At 34.0% G+C, this 16861-nt stretch overlaps 1 long non-coding RNA gene across 3 annotated transcripts; it reads right to left on the bottom strand.

Moving 5' to 3' along the window:
* Nucleotides 1-218: 218 nt before the first annotated feature.
* On the bottom strand, nt 219-6083 carry LOC114307424 (uncharacterized). 3 transcript variants are annotated; one of them, XR_014332236.1, is made up of 3 exons: nt 4069-6060; nt 3814-3909; nt 219-920 (listed from the first exon to the last, which is right to left on the bottom strand). It is a non-coding gene; the product is annotated as an uncharacterized LOC114307424 (long non-coding RNA). The 3 variants fall into 3 exon arrangements; XR_014332235.1 differs by having other exon boundaries at nt 219-827; nt 3814-6083; XR_014332234.1 differs by having other exon boundaries at nt 479-920; nt 3814-6083.
* Between the last annotated feature and the right edge of the window lie 10778 nt (nt 6084-16861).

Raw genomic sequence — 16861 nt, 5'->3', positions numbered from 1 at the left:
TAAAGAAGCTTACAACTAAATTTAATATCACATTTTTAGCTACCAAAGTTTTAATTGCAAATTTTCTATTTTTCGTTCATCTTACTTTTTTAAGCTACTAAATGTTTAGTCGCCTAAAGTCTAAATTTTTTGTTTAGCTACTATAGTTATAGTCGCCTATCATATAATTTTTTTTTTTTTTTTTTTTTTGACTACTAAATATTTAGTCACCAAAAGTGCTTTTCTTTTCTTTTCTTTTCTTTTTTTGGCTAGTAAATCATTAGTTGCCTAAAGTCTTTCCTAAATGGCTACTAAAAATTTAGTCGCCAAAAGATTTGTTTCCATTAATTCTTTTTTTAGCTACTTACTATTTAATTGCTAAAAATATTTAACTCCATTTTTGGCTACTAATTGTTTCGTCACCAAAAACATCATTTTATGTTTTTTTTTTTTAATTAATTTGTCCACAACCTATATGTATCCCACGCAACTTGTAACATATATAAAAACAAAACAATACTTATATATTATCATCCATTTTCACTTACAACCATCCAAAAAAAGAATAACTTTTAATATCAAATTCTATACAAACCAAGTATATTCCAACAGAAAATAATAATTTCATACAGAAAAAATAAGCATACAAAAATCATGCCCTCCGTACACAAAAATATATTTACTACTATCCGAAATGGCCATTTGACATGGTACAAATCACCATGGTAATCAGTACCACGACAAACGGTAATCTATATACCACAGCAATAAGTATTTGTTCGATGTCAAAAGTATTATGTACCCCGCCAAAAGTTATATGTGCGATTCATCCAAATTCCCACAAAAAGCTGAGGATGACAAAAAAAACAGGATTATTCAAAAGTGTAAATTATCATCAGTACACAAAAATAGAAGATCCACTTGTCCATGCAAAAAGCCATCTACAAAACAAAAATTACACCCATTAGTTCCATATAGTATTTGAAGATAATTTTATAGTTCTGGTGTATGTCTTTTCTTCAACTTTTTCATGACCTGCAATTTTCCCCATTGATTAGCCTCTATTGTTATTACTTTTTTTTAGGGAGACAAGTTTGTCTTCTTGTTACTAATTGGATTTTTGTTGCTAGGGAGAGAGTTGCTGGGCAATTCTCCTCTGTTTAACCTAGCAAATTCAATAAAAGTTTACAATTATCTCTCTACTTCTTTCTCTATCTGATTTTTTTCTCTCTCCAATTTCATTGTACATGAATATATATGTATCATGTAATTATCAGTATTTTTGTTTTCGAAGACACCCAATCCATGGGGTAGAGAAACTCCAACACTAATAGGCATTTTTCCTAACAAAAGTACATAAAAAAGATCATGTAATTATCAGTATAATCTGTTTCTGAACACACCCGTGTATTATGAACTAGAAGTTAATTTTTATTTTACTTTATTATGGCTCATGATTTTTCAAAACCCATAAGTTGAATGGTGAATGAATTGTCTACCTCACAACATCATCTTTCACTTATGGTTATTTAAACAACAGACTTTTGCAGAATTGTAGAAGCTTTACCATAAAAGAAGCGTTTCCTACGAAATAATCCTACACATAATAGACTTTTAATAATGTCTCAAAAAATAAAAATAAGTAATAGCATTTTAATAAGCACTTCATAACTTTCCTGTGGTTGGACTAACATCATAACATTCCTATCAAAAGCATGTCAAATATCCATACTTGTCAATTGCCGAAACTTACTATTTTGCTCTATGGCACAAATACATAACTGGTAAGGCAAATACTTGTTCACAACACATCCAAATATGCTCTTATTCAAATAATGGAGTTGTTAACGTTATTTGAAGGTGCTTATTTAGAGTTGCTGATAAAATGGTGTCCTAAAAAAAATTTTAAAAAAATTAAAAAAGACAGAGAGAATATGTTTGGTAAAGGTTGCTACCTTATGTTGAATTAGGGACATACATGGCATTGTCACTTTTATTTGAGAGGAAGTTTGAAAATTGTTGTAGTTCATTGTGTGTATGGGTGTGCCTTACTTAAAAAGTAAGCTAAGAAGCACCCGTGACATCCATAGAGTGGTTCGGGGGCTGTTTTATATTTGTACCCCCCGAACGGCTTTTCTGATTAACTTTAAGACGTTTTTGACTCAAACTCCCAACCTACATGTGCTAATTACATCTCATATGACCCCACAGGTCCTATTTGTCACAAAGAAGCTACCCGTGACATCCATAGAGTGGTTCGAGGGCTATTTTGCATTTTCGTCCCCCCGAATGGCCTTTTTCGACTAAGTTTAAGGTGTTTTTCACTCCAAATCCTAGCCTATGTGTGCTAATTACATCACAACTATCCCCACAGGTCCTATTTTTCATGAGAAAGCTACCCGTGACATCCATAGGGTGATTCGGGGGCTGTTTTGCATTTTCACCCCCCTGAAAGGCCTTTTTCGACTAAGTTTAAGGCGTTTTTCACTCCAGCTTCAAACCTATGTGTGCTAATTACATCACGTCTATCCCTACAAGTCTTATTTGTCACGAAAAAGCTACCCGTGGAATCCATAGAGTGATTCAGGGGCTGTTTTGCATTAACGACCTTTTTCGACTAAGTTTAAGGCTTTTTTCACTCCAACTCTCAACCTACATGTGTTAATTAAGACCTTTTTTACTAAGTTGTACACACCATAGTTTTTGACTATTTGTTGCCCTCATCTATTTGTAGTTTATATTATTGTGGAGGAGCTGCAGTTAGTGACAGATATTGAGGACATGTAGTCAAAACTTAATGAACTTGATTCAAAGCTAAGTGAGGTTATGCTAGAAACATACTTGGATGATGCATTAAAGCCTGAACACCAACAATTTAAATAGTGCTTGAAACAAATAGAAATTAGAAATTACTCTGTTCCAAGCATCTTAAGAAAATAGGATTGAGCCTAATACAATATCAGATAGTATGAGAAAAAGGTATTTGATCATTCCGGATAAAATTAAATGTATAGTGAGGATTTAAAAGAAATATTTGTTAGTTTGATTGCAAGCATATCAGAAAAACAGTTGACTGTCATATAATCAAATCTTGAAAGAATGTATTATATATTTGAAATATCAATAATCCAATTTTTCCATTCTGAGGCACTTCTGACATGCATATTTGGCTTAACAACTGGGTGTTCTCAGTCAATTAACATAAAGACAAAAATGGTACTGACTTGATTATTATGGAAAACCAAAAAGAATGATGCATGGTATCTAAGGTGTCCTAGAGAAACCAAGAACTGTCATGTTCTATCAAATATTGAATAATGTGAAATTGCCACTTTCTCCCAACATACTGCACCAAACACCAGGAACTTCACAAAAACATATGTAAAATGAGAACTTGGAGCATTTTTTACAAACAAAAGATTCGTCTATAAGGAGGGGGGAAAAAAATATGTTAAGTAAGCTGATTGTATATAAGATGAATCCCAAATGGTGCTTGAAAGAATAGTAGGACAGAAGTTGATTATTAAATTAATAATCAAAATTTTAGAAATTTTTTGTGTTTCTTGGATCACAAAAGTAGCTAGTTTTTTTTTCTTTTTCATAATTCATTCTTTTGTTATACACCCACATATGTTTCTATGTTCCCTGTCACATAACATGAACTAGTATGCTTATAAGTAAGTAATGTAAGTAAGTTGAATTATTGAATATGGCAACAAGCATACAGATCATACAAATTGGATGGGGCTCATAATTCAGTGACTTACCTCATCTTTGGAGACTAATCCCAATCAATTCAAGAAAGTGAATATTTCATAGAAAACATGTGCTTACCTTACGGAAATTAGAATGAAGTCCTTCAGAATATCCAAACACTAGGTCCCTTGCTGCTAAGTGTACTAATATTTAGCATCAAAACCTATTCGAAGTCTGGAAACAAAAATAAAACGAACAAAACCCATAATCAACATTCTAACATGTTTGAATAGGAATTTGAGAAAACAACTCTAGGTTCATCCTACATAATAATGTCAATATGATCCTATTTTTGTAAAACTTTTAGTATCATATTACTAAAATTCTTCTTACCGAACAGTAAGATGACCATCTAAACCTTGCAAGAGGGTTGTGAGCCGTAAAACCATGTCCTTTTAGTGAACTTAGAATCAACATCATACTAAAATGAATTTATGAGCACTAAATAAATCTTCCATCATAGAGGTGCCAACGTAAATTAGTATTAGCACTTACTGTTTTCAGGATCAAGAGCACCACTTTCCTAACTGGTAATCACGCAGAAATAAATAAATTAAAAATTAATCAACTATGGACATTTTCAACAATCTAAAAAGAAACTACAATATAAGCAAAGCACAAATTTATGTCAATGGTGCAACAGCAAAAGCAGGATTATGGGATACCGTAGTTCTTCCTTACAAGGAACCCCGTTATGACCAGGCCTTTTGACAAAACGAAAAAGAAAAGGTGATTGACATAATTAAGTGAGATCAAAAGCAGAACAACACAAATAGGGACTCGCTTGCCAAAAACCCATTATACACTCAAGTAACCAAATATATAGAAGGTCATAAGAGCAATGTGCAACTCTAGGATAGAAAATAACTACTGACACTTAAACCAAAATAATAACCTTTAGGATGTTTTGCAAGAATCCTAGAGAATCGATTATTCAATTCACCTTACTATTAACATCTGGCACACATGCTTCACTAATTTGAAATCGCTGCTGAAGAATGAGGAGCTTGCAGCTAACATGCATAGACAACAATAACTTGAAACTTCAAAACAATTGCTTTTGGAAGATATGGCTTTTACAAGGTTGAAATTGAGAACTAAACTTAAAGTTTGCAATTGCTTACAACAAGTTGCTTGCTTGGATATACCGTTTAGTAACCATATCATTTACAGTGACAGGAACCGATGGGTATGTAGTCAAATGTCATAATGTAGCATTTAACTTGAAATTCGGATATATCATCCCAAGAAGATAGAACCATAATCCATAAATATGAATTTTAAAACCAACACGTAACTGAAGAGCATGATTTTCAAAAGGTCAAATAAGGTAGCAAATTAAATATTTACGCAAGCAGAGCGATGGCTTGATTGCAAACCTTTAACGTTCCAATGGTATATTTACACTAACTTGGACTTGTAATTAATATAAGCAGACGTACAATTTATGCTCTAGTCATTCAGATATTTACCACACTTCAGTACTCACAAATTTACACACTCAAAAAATATCAATTGAACTTTCCACAACTAGCAGAATTTAGGACCAACTAAAGAGAGAAAATCTACAGGTCCACCAATTTTAATGAGTTCAACCATCAAGTAATGAAACTGCAGAATTGGCAAAATATCTAAATAAACACCGCTTGTAAGGCAAGAAACTCACATAAGAAAGCATGCACCGATAAGTAACAAAGAAATAATAAGAGGTTTGTATGCCCATGCAGTCCATGGATCCAATTTCAGTCCCACCCACTATAACATGATAAGGTTTTGGATTTTTAGTTTTGAGCTTGAATTTGGGATTTATGTCTAGAAATCAAACCCTATAGCAAGTGTGAGAAATCAACACAAAATGAACACAAATTTTGGGATTTTGAGTTAAGAAATCAACACACAATTAAACAAAAAAAATCATATAAAACCCTAGAGGAAGTGTGAGAAATGGAAAAATAAAGGGAGAGAGAGAGAGAGGGGAGGAAAGAGACCGAGAGCGACAGAGAGAGAGAGAAAGAAAAATACCTGTGATTCAGTGGCGGTGGTGATTTACAGTGAGAAATGGGAAAATAGAGGGAGAGAGAGAGAGAGTGAGTGAAAGAGACCGAGAGCGACAGAGATAGAAAGAAAGAAAAATACCTGTGATTCAATGGCGGTGGTGATTTAAAGCGGTGGCGGTGGCGGTGGCGGTGGCGAGTGCCGGTGGCCAGCGACGATAGTGAGCAGGGGTGAGGTTTGGTAGTGTCAACGGAGAGCCAAAAGTGATTGATACAGAACAAAGGCATGTTTGTTTTGGGAGATAGAATGGAGGGGATTTAGAATGGAGGGGATTGATAGTGAGGGGATTAATAGTGAAGGGATTGTTAGTGAGGGGAATGATAGTGAGGGGTTTGATAGTGAGGGGATTAATAATGAAGAATTGTTAAATTATTTTTATATAAAATAATAAAAAAATAAAAAATTAAACATTATATTTTAAAAAAAATTTAATATATAAAAAATAAAAAAATTTCTAATCCCCTCACTATTTTCTAATACCATCTCTACTTCCTCCTTACTAATTCCCTTTCCAAAGGTATTAGTAATACCAAGGGACTAATAGTCTCAAGGCTATCTCTACAAATAAATAAGGGCATTAGTAATACCTTAAGGCTATGTTTGTTTGGGCGGACTGGATTAGTATTCCCATGACTAATAGTCCTAGGATTACCAATCCGTTGGATTATGTATCTTATCTTAACTAATGGTCAAGTTTAAAATAATTAATCCATACTTCAATTGTTTAACCAAACATCGGATTAATAATTTTATTAGACTATTAGTCCAATCCCAAGCTCATGTCCACCCAAACAAACATGGCCTAAGGGTATGTTTGATTGGAAGGATTAAAGTATGGGATTAGGATTATTAATCCGTGGGCCCAACCATCCTATGTTTGTTTTGACATTTGGTTTAGGACTATTAATCCAATGGATAATTAATCCAACAAATTTGTAGGATAATTAGTAATGGGGTAGGGGTGGGATAATTAATACCACATTAATTTGATTGGATTATTAATACCTCACTATTAGTATTGTGAATCAAACATGACCTAATATTACTAGTCCCAATACCCTCTCTATAGCCTAAAACAAACGGGCCAAAGTGTATATCGTGCGTGTGTGTAAGAGAGAGAGAGACATAACAAAGAGCCAAAAGTATGTGTTAACAGAGTATGGCCTCGTTTGGGAAGTGGCTATTTTAGTAGGCTATTTGGCTTTTTGGCTATTTTAGTGACTATTTTAGTTTTTGTGTTTGGGAAGATGAGATGAATTTTTAGTTGAGTTGTTGTATTGAAAAGTGTGTTGAAATGATGTTTAAATTTAAAATGACATATTTATCCCTAACTTTTTATTTTTAAAATTAATATAAAGGGACAAAATGGTAAATTTGCCCTTGATGTACACACTGCCGGCTGTGACAGTGTAGGCTGTGCCTACACTGTCCGGGCAGCAGGCTAATTTTTTTTTTTTTTTTTTTTTTTTTTTTGAAAATCAGAAAAAGTGCTACAGTAATGGCTTTTGGGATAATTTTTCAAAAGAGGCTATATTATCCTCAACCTCTGATTGCCAAACACCCCCTATATCAGGCGCCAAAATTAATTCATTTCCCTCTATAAAAAAAATATTCTATCTTTACAGACTAAACTTTCTTTTTTTGTCACCAAGTTATAATGAATAAAGACTAAATATTTTTGTAGCCAAAGATTGAGTAATAGCAACAAATATATTGGTAGCCAAAAGTATCTTTGGCCACTATTTTTTTTTTTCATCGGCAAAAATTGAATATACGGCAACTACATTTTTTAGTCACCAAAAGGTCTAAAAATGTCCCTATTATTTAGCAGCTAAACTACCTTTTTGTCGGCAACTAACTGTATAAGGCAACTAAACCTAGAATTAGTAGCTTAAAATATAGACTTTTGGTGACTAATATTCTTTTAGTCGCCTATTACTATATATTTAGTGACTAATTTATTTTTTTTTAGTCGCCAAAAAACAATATATCTCAACTAAAATAACATGGTAGCTAAACCGTCAACCTTTGGTGACTAAAAAAATTAATGTTGTGTTTGGTAGAGCTTTGTAACTATGATTTGAGGGTATGAGTTGTATTTTGAGTTTGTGAGTTTTGAAATTATGATTTGAGTGTGGAAAATTTGTTTGGTGAAAGAGTTTTGAAAATAGTTTTGAAAAGAGCCTTGAATTGAGTAGGGAATTTTTGATGTGACATTTGATATTTGATACAAAAACTTACAACTCATAACCAAACACACAACTCAAAATTCTATTAAAACACATAAAAAAAAATTTAAAAATTCGAAAAATATTTTTTTCGAATATATAAAAATTAACATATCAATTGCAAAAAAAAAATTGCACTTTTCCGGTCAACCGGCCGGACGTCCGGTGGGACGACCGATTAGGCCAAATTTCGAAAAAAAAAATTGAAAATCGCACCTGAGACAAAGTTTTCTGTAGAGTTTTGTCTTGGTTGTGTAAATACAATTTGAAAGGCGCTACCAAACGTGAAATTAGAATGTGTGAGTAGAAAACTATTTCCAAAATCGTTCCAAACAGAGCCTAATTAGTCGCCAAAATGTACATTTTTGGCTACTAAATTTGTTTTGGTCACCAAAAGTGTAGCTTGTTTTAGTGAGTGTTAGAGGAGTTGTGCCGGAGGAGTGCAGCGGTGAGTTAGCACCATGTGGAGAGTTGAACACCATCGCTACTACAACAAAAGAGGCGGCGGCGGTGGCCGAGGTAGCGGTGGTGAAGTGATTGAGTTGGTGGTAGTGATGATGGTGGAAAAGGAATGGTAGTTGAGATGAGAGTGGAAGAAGTTAGGGTTAGGGTAAGGGGTGTTAGAAAATTTGGTTTATTAGGCTTATTTTGGGCCGACCTTAAGCCCAAAATTGAGTGGGCCCCGAACGTCTTTTGGAGTGGGTTCAAAGAGGTGAAGTGTTCCTTGCCGCGTGGCAAGTCACACGGTGAAGACGGTTCGTCAAAACCATTTATGAGTGAATTGGAACATGACGTCGTTTTCGCGTTCGTGGAATAGAACATTTAAGTTTTAAATGTGGTTTCCTTGTGAGGCTTGTCCCACATTGAAACTTTAAGAGAGTTTATTTGTGTATATAAGCTCTAGCCTACAACACTTGGGTTGGGCCCCAAGGGGCACCTCAAGTTTGTACAAGGGAGGAGTTATGGACAAAGTGAACCTTAGCCCAAACCACCACACGTGCGCCGCCGTCCAGGCGCGGGTGTGGCTTGTGGGTCGGCTCGGTTCTAACATTAATTTATTTGTTTTTTTTCCAAATTTCTTGCGGGAAAAAAAAATTTAATTAAAATTTTACATTTTATAATTTGAATTTGAATTCAAATTTTGGTCCAAAATTTGTGCCTCCTACAGTTCAAATTCCATACAAAATTTCGGACAGATTCATTTCAAATTGCCCAGGCAGTTACAGGTTCAAATCTGGACAGTTTTCAAACTGTCCAGCAGTTACAGATTGTAGACAGATTCAGTTATCTATTGCACCTGTTCTTTTGAAATCCATATCTGTTCATTTCAAATGAAGCACCTGTTCGAGTCTATATATACAGATCTGTTCCAACAATCTCGCGATCCGAAAATCAATCTGGAAATTGTCTCATTGCTATCCATTTTGCTCTAGTGCATTTATTCTTCATATATATTTTTAGGAAAAAATAAAGAGAGTATAGAACACAGGTTTGGTTCACCGAAAAAATTTGTTTGAAGTGCTTCTACAAATTTGTGAAGATCATTGTATCCTGGGAGATAGACGCCACTCAACCGTAAGCACCGTAGCGGGGCGAATCTGTCTTAAGGACAGAGTGTCACACACTCGACTTGGTTTTTTAATTTTAATTCGGTTCGATAAATAAATTCGGTACGTTATTTATTTATTTTGTTTGATTTAGTTTTAATTTATTTTATTTACACAGAAGATTAATCCAACAATCTTAAGACAAATTCAAATTATTCTGTTTACAGAATTTTTCGTTTGTTTCTCTTTTTCATTCTTCGTTTATAAAAAAAAATTATTTTCTGTGGATTCACAAAATAATATTCTGGTTGGAAAAACAAATAGTGATTATATGCTATTTGACAGATAGTAATAATATACTGTCTATTTTCTTTGACAACTAGTAGTAATATACTGGTGTCATTAACAATTCAGAATATATTTTTGTGAAATTTTTTCAGAAATTAATTTTGGTTTTCAGAAATTATTTTCTGAGTTTTCAATAATTAAAATTCTGTTTCAGTATTTTAATTATTGAAGTGTTACAGAAATTAATTTTCTGTGTGAAATTAATTTGGTTAAATAAAATTTTATTTTATTTTATTTCCAAATTAATTGGAAAATAAAAGTTACATTCCTGTTTCTTTATTTTTATAGAATTTAATTCTGTGAATTTGGATTAGTTTTCTGTGTGGAATTAATTTGATTAAATAAAATTTTATTTTATTTTATTTCCAAATTAATTGGAAAATAAAAGTTACATTCCTGTTTCTTTATTTTTATAGAATTTAATTCTGTGAATTTGGATTAGTTTTCTGTGTGGAATTAATTTGATTAAATAAAATTTTATTTTATTTTATTTCCAAATTAATTGAAAATAAAAGTTACATTTTGTTTTGTTTCTTTTATTTTAACAGAATTTATTTCTGTAGTTTTGGTTTAATTTGTTTAAATAAAATTTTATTTTATTTTCAAATTAATTGGAAATAAAAGTTACAATTCTTATTTCTTTTATTTTTAAAAAATTTAAAATTCTGTGTTTTTTGGTTTAAATTTTCTGTGTAGTATAAAATTCTAATTATAATTTTATTTTATAATTTAGAATTTATGGCTACTAAAACTGGTCAAACTAATGTTCAAACCAGTACTGGTATGGTGATTGCCATTACGCCAACCTCTCCTTATGTTGGGACTATGCCAGTGAATCATGGTGGAAAACCAAAGAAGTTATTAGGAACTGTTTTTAAAAGATGGCAGAAGAGAATGCTATCTAAAGGAGGGGAAACTAAGAAATACAAGTTTAATGGCATGTGTTACATTTGTAACAAAGAGGGACATTGGGCCAAAAATCGCCGTTACAAACGTAAAGGCAAAGGAAGATCAAGTAAGAAGGTTGCTAAAGCCAAAATGACCGAAATGGATGAAACTTCCAATGGTGTAGATGTCATAAATCTTTCTGCAATTGTTTCCAAGGCAAATCTTGTCGGAAATCCTAAAGAATGGTGGGTGGACACTGGTGCTACTCACCATATTTGTGCCGACAAAAAGATGTTCACATCTTATTCTACAGTGGGCAACGGTAAACAACTTTTTATGGGCAACTTCTCAACTTCCAAAGTTGAAGGACAAGAAAAGATTGTACTAAAGATGACATCAAGAAAGGAACTCACTCTTAACAATGTGCTGCATGTACCGGACATTCGCAAGAATTTAGTTTCCGGATCTTTGTTGAGTAAGAATGGGTTTAGGCTAGTTTTTAAAAGTGACAAGTTTGTACTTACCAAAAACGGGATGTATGTAGGAAAATGTTACATGTCTGATGGCCTTTTCAAGATAGATGTAATGACCATTGTACCCTCAGTCATTAATAAAAATGCATATTCTTCTTACTTGCATGAGTCTTCAAATTTATGGCATGGTAGACTAGGACATGTTAATTATGGATCTTTGCGTGGATTAATTAATATGGAATGTTTACCTAAATTTGACATTGATTCAAATCATAAATGTGAAATTTGTGTTGAGGCAAAATTATCCAAAACTCCTTTTCATTCAATTGAAAGAAGTACGGAACCACTTGAATTAATTCATAGTGACATATGTGATTTTAAGTCAATTCAAACAAGAGGTGGGAAAAAATATTTTATCACTTTTATAGATGACTATACTAGATATAGTTATGTTTATTTAATTCGAACCAAGGAAGAAGTTTTGGAAACTTTTATTCAATATAAGAATAAAGTTGAAAATCAACTTGGTAAGAAAATCAAGAAACTTAGAAGTGATAGAGGTGGTAAATATGAATCACCTTTTGGTGAATTTTGTAAAGAACATGAAATAATTCATCAAACCACTGCTCCTTACTCACCTCAGCAAAATGAAATTGCTGAAAGGAAAAATAGGACTTTAAAAGAAATGATGAATGCCATGTTAATAAGTTCTGGATTACCTCAGAACTTGTGGGGGGAAGCAATACTTTCTGCTAATTATATTTTAAATAAAGTACCCCGAAAGAAAGTGAATCAAACACCTTATGAAATGTGGCATGGTAGAGTATTATCCTACAAATACTTAAAAGTGTGGGGGTATTTAGCTAAAGTGGCTATTCCTAGTCCTAAAAAGACTAAGATAGGTCCTAAGACCATTGATTGCATTTTCATTGGTTATGCTAAGAATAGTAGTGCATATCGGTTTTTGATTCATAAATCAGAACATACCAAAATACATGTAAATACTATTATTGAGTCTCAGAATGCATCATTCTTTGAACATGTATTTTCAAATAAGACTGGACAAGAAACTAGCAACAATAAAAGATCTCATGATGCCATTCCTAGTCAGGATCAAGAACATGATCAAGAACATGAGCAAAAGTTAGACCAAAATGAGGAAGATGAACCTAAGCGTAGTAAACGTGCTAGAACCTCAAAATCTTTTGGTCCAGATTTTCTAACATTTTTGTTAGAAAATGAGCCTTTAACTTTTAACGAGGCTATGTCCAGTCCTGAAGCTCCTTTATGGAAGGAAGCTATCAATAGTGAAGTTGAATCCATCTTGCAAAATCACATTTGGGAATTGGTGGATTTGCCACCAGGTTGTAAACCTCTTGGGTACAAGTGGATTTGCAAAAGAAAATTAAAAGCGGATGGATCAATTGACAAATACAAGACAAGACTTGTGGTCAAAGGTTTTAGACAAAAAAAATGTCTTGATTACTTTGACACATACTCACCAGTTACTAGAATAACATCCGTTAGAATGCTAATTGCCATTGCATCTCTATACAATCTAGAAATTCATCAAATGGATGTGAAAACCGCTTTCTTAAATGGTGAGTTAGATGAAGAAATTTACATGGAACAACCATAAGGTTTTTTAGTTCCAGGAAAAGAAAAGAAAGTGTGTAAATTGGTTAAATCATTATATAGTTTAAAATAGGCGCCAAAGCAATGGCATGAGAAATTTGACAAGGCAATGACGTCAAATGGATTTAAAATTAATGAGTGTGACAAATGTGTTTATATTAAAAACACAGACAAAGGTTATGTCATTGTATGTCTTTATGTAGATGATATGCTCATCATAGGTAGTAATAATTATATGATTAAAACGATCAAGAAAATGTTGAATAAACATTTTGACATGAAGGACATAGGCATTGCTGATGTAATTCTTGGTATGAAACTTACCAAAACATCAGAAGGTTATGCTTTGTCACAATCTCATTACATTGAGAAAATACTTGACAAATTCAGCAAAGATGATGATCATCTTGCTAGAACACCTGTAGATGTTAATTTGTATCTTTCTAAGAATGTATAGGAAAATATTTCTCAATTAGAGTATGCCCAAATTATTGGAAGCTTAATGTACTTGATGAACTGCACTCGCCCAGATATAGCTTATGCAGTAAGTAAATTAAATAGATATACGAGTAACCCAGGAGTAGAACACTAGAAAGCAATTATAAGGGTTCTTAGGTATCTCCGATTTACTCGTAACATTAGGCTTAATTATATTAGATATCCAGCAGTACTTGAAGGATACTATGATGCAAATTGGATATCGGATACTAGAGACTCAAAGTCCACCAGTGGGTATGTCTTTACTCTTGGTGGAGCGACTGTATCTTGGAAATCTTCCAAACAGACTTGCATTGCTAGGTCTACTATGGACAAAGCTGGGGAAGAAGCAGAATGGCTTCGCCACTTGCTTGAAGATATTTCAATTTGGCCAAAATCGGTGCCTGCTATATGCATACATTGCGATAGTCAATCAGCAATAGGTAAAGTACAGAGTCATATATATAACGGTAAGTCACGACACATTCATCGTCAACATAACACCGTGAGACAACTACTCTTTGATGGAATTATTTCCATTGAATATGTAAAGTCTAAAGACAACATAGCGGATCCACTAACCAAAGGGTTAGCTAGTTGAGAATTCATCAAGGGGAATGGGACTAAAGCCTATTAAATAAGAGTTACCACAATGGCAACCCAACCTAGTTGACTGGAGATCCCAAGATCTAGGTTCAAAGGGACAACCGAGTTATGAATGACTCAGAAAGATCACTGGGGAGTCTAACTCCTACCCATTTCTATGATGAAATAGTGATATCTGCAGCATTTTAGGTTAAGTAATACTTTTAATGATTCTTATATCTAGGTATACCTAGTGGAGTATGGCAAGATACTCTTCATAAGAATCACCGATATGAGTGTGAACTGGGCCGGTTCTATGAGATTTGTGAAGGGCTACAATTCTATAGAGCACTCATGAAAGACCAGGTTGTTCAAGGCCAAAATGAACATAATAGTGAGAACTAAACTGTGTCTAAGGCTATATACTGTGTGAGTTCTATTGTCTTGGTTTACACAAACAGCTGAACAATTCAAGACATCATGTTCATTGGTTAGCTAGTAAATCCGATAGTGTCTCACAAGGGAAGGTTCAAAGCCAAAAGCTACCTATCATTTGCAGAATATTTTCAATTTCTGTACTCTCTGTAATTAGATCATGTTGTTGCATTTTCTCTCCGTCAAATTCCATTCATATGGGGGATTGTTGGAAAATTTGGTTTATTAGGCTTATTTTGAGCCGACCTTAAGCCCAAAATTGAGTGGGCCCCGAACGTCTTTTGGGTGGGTCCGAAGAGGTGAAGTGTTCCTTGCCGCGTGGCAAGTCACACGGTGAAGACGGTTCGTCAAAACCATTTAGGAGTGAATGGGAACATGACGTCGTTTTCGAGTTCATGGAATAGAACATTTAAGTTTTAAATGTGGTTTCCTTGTGAGGCTTGTCCCACATTGAAACTTTAAGAGAGTTTATTTGTGTATATAAGCTCTAGCCTACAACACTTAGGTTGGGCCCCAAGGGGCACCCCAAGTTTGTACAAGGGAGGAGTTATGGACAAAGTGAACCTTAACTAAAACCACCACACGCGCGCCGCCGCCGTCCGTCCGGGCGCGGGTGTGGGTTGTGGGTCGGGTTGGTTCTAACATTAATTTATTTGTTTTTTTTTCCAAATTTCTTGCGGGAAAAAAAAAATTAATTAAAATTTTGCATTTTATAATTTGAATTTGAATTCAAATTCTAGTCCAAAATTTGTGCCTCCTACAGTTCAAATTCCATATAGAATTTCGGACAGATTCATTTCAAAATGCCCAGGCAGTTACAGGTTCAAATCTGGACAGGTTTCAAACTGTCCAGCAGTTACAGATTGTAGACAGATTTAGTTATCTGTTGCACCTGTTCTTTTGAAATCCATATCTGTTCATCTCAAATGAAGCACCTGTTCGAGTCTATATATACAGATCTGTTCCAGCAATCTCGCGATCCGAAAATCAATCTGGAAATTGTCTCATTGCTGTCCATTTTGCTCTAGTGCATTTATTCTTCATATATATTTTTAGGAAAAAATAAAAAGAGTATAGAACACAGGTTTGGTTCATCGAACAAATTTGTTTGAAGTGCTTCTACAAATTTGTGAAGATCATTGTATCCTGGGAGATAGACGCCACTCAACCGTAAGCACCGTAGCGGGGCGAATCTGTCTTAAGGACAGAGTGTCACGCACTCGACTTGGTTTTTTAATTTTAATTCGATTCGATAAATAAATTCGGTACGCTATTTATTTATTTTGTTTGATTTAGTTTCAATTTATTTTATTTACACAGAAGATTAATCCAACAAGGGGTGAAGGCAAAAATGTGAGGGATCGTGATGGTGATGGTGATGGTGATGAAGATGGTGATGGTGATGATGATAGAGGTCGAGGTCAATGAGCTAAAAAATAAAAAGAAAGAGAGATGGAGGAGATATTAGGGTTTCGAATGAGTATGAGTTTGAGGTGTACACTACAAGAATTCACACTTTTGCCGACTAAAAATTTGGTCGGCAAAAGTCTATTTTTAGTCGGCAAAAGTTATCCGCGACTAATTTTTTTGGTCGCCACTTTGGTCGCCAATTGAGGGTTGCGGAAAGTAACTAGCGACTAAAAAATTTTTTAGTCGCGAAAAAGTTATATTTGCCGACTAAATTTTTGGTCGCTAAATATATAATTACTGCGACTAATCCATTTAGTAGCTAAAACACTTTAGTCGCAAAAAGTCATATTTTCCCGACCAAACATGTTAGTCGCCAATTCGCACATTCAACAACCAAATAGTTTGGTCAGCATTTGTCGCCCATTTCCACGACCAACTAATTTGGTCGCAAATTGTCACATTCCACGACCAAAAGATTGGTCGGCAATATTCACTACAAAAAAATTACACTTCTGCCAACTAAAAATTTGGTCGGCAAAAATCCATTTTTAGTCGGCAAAAGTCATTCGCAACCAATTTTTTTGGTCGCCACTTTGGTCGCCAATTGAGGGTCGGCAAAAGTAATTGGCGACCAAAACTTTTGTCAGTCGGCAAAAAGTTAGATTTGTCGACTAAATTTTTGGTCGCTAAATATATCACTACCACGGCTAATTCATTTAGTCGCTAAAACACTTTGGTCGCGAAAAGTGATATTTTCCCAACAAAATATGTTTGTTGCCAAAAGCAAAAAATCGGCGACCAACTATTTTCGTCGCCAAAAGTTGAAGAATCGCTAACTAATAATTTAGTCGCCAAAAGGTAAGGAATTGCCGACCAATGATTTCAGTCGCAAAAGTGTAGAATTTGGCGACCAATTATTTAGTCGCCAAAAGACATTAAACAATCAACGACTAATTAGTTAGTCGCCGAATCTCTTTTTTTTTTTTTTTTTTTGAACAATCAATTTTTGTTTATAAACATTCAATCCAATATTGAACAAAATTCA

The sequence above is a fragment of the Camellia sinensis genome, chromosome 6 (assembly GCF_055761805.1).
Source record: "Camellia sinensis isolate YWXY chromosome 6, ASM5576180v1, whole genome shotgun sequence".
Classification (NCBI taxonomy): Eukaryota; Viridiplantae; Streptophyta; class Magnoliopsida; order Ericales; family Theaceae; genus Camellia; species Camellia sinensis.
Note: the sequence above shows the minus strand (reverse complement) of the source record. Positions and strands in the feature narration are given on the sequence as shown.